Raw genomic sequence first — 961 nt, 5'->3', positions numbered from 1 at the left:
AATAAAGCAGCCAGTATTTACCCTGCACAGAAAGAATATAACCCACCCAAATCTAACTCTCTCTGCACATGTTATATCTGCCGCCCCTGCAGTGCACATGGTTTTGCCCTTAGAGAAAGATGTTGCGATCAGGTCTGAATTAGGCCCTTGGTTTGGATTCGGGAGGAAAAGTTACCTTTACGGGTCCAACTTTTGGGGTGATTTCGAAATAAACACACGTGATACTTCAAATAAACTTGAATAAATTAGTAAATAGTTTAATAAATTGAAAAATCAATATTTCGGAAACTAATGGTCAGTCGAGATATTTGGCAGCAAGAGTTTTTTTGACATCCTCTCAATAAAAACAAATCATAAAAATCTAAGATGGGTGGTGGACACACCTGGTTGAACTGATGTGGAATGACCAAAGACGCAGGGGTGTAGGGAGGGTGGATACGGTGGAGCGCAAGCCCCAGGCGCCGGAAACTTAAGAGGCGCTAGGCAGCGGCGGCGCTGCAGGGACCGCGTTACCCATGCCGCACGTCCTTTGTATTCTTGACAGGCCCAGCCAGCACCGGCTTTTCCCAGGCGCGGCCCGGGATGGCAACAGCAGTGAGACAGAACAGCACACACAGCAGGGCTCTAACTGGCAGCTGCTACCTGCTTAGCTCCAGTCACATGTGGGGCTGCACAGGAGGAGGCTTCAGCTCCATATTAGAGGCAGGCAATGGTATGAGAACATAATTAAACTGGAACTGAGGATGGTGATGTGACTGGGGCAAGAGTATGGTGATGGGGCAAGTGGCTGAGAAAGGTGAAGGGGGCTGTGAGTGAGGACGGTGTTGAGGGACTGAGGACAGTGTTGAGGGGCTCATGAAGATGATGAGGTGATGAAGACTTTGGACAGTTATTATTATTACCAGTTATTTATATAGCGCACACATATTCCGCAGCACTTTCCAGAGAATATTTTGCCCAT

The sequence above is a fragment of the Pseudophryne corroboree genome, chromosome 6, assembly GCF_028390025.1.
Source record: "Pseudophryne corroboree isolate aPseCor3 chromosome 6, aPseCor3.hap2, whole genome shotgun sequence".
Classification (NCBI taxonomy): domain Eukaryota; kingdom Metazoa; phylum Chordata; class Amphibia; order Anura; family Myobatrachidae; genus Pseudophryne; species Pseudophryne corroboree.
This window is presented reverse-complemented; position numbering follows the sequence as displayed.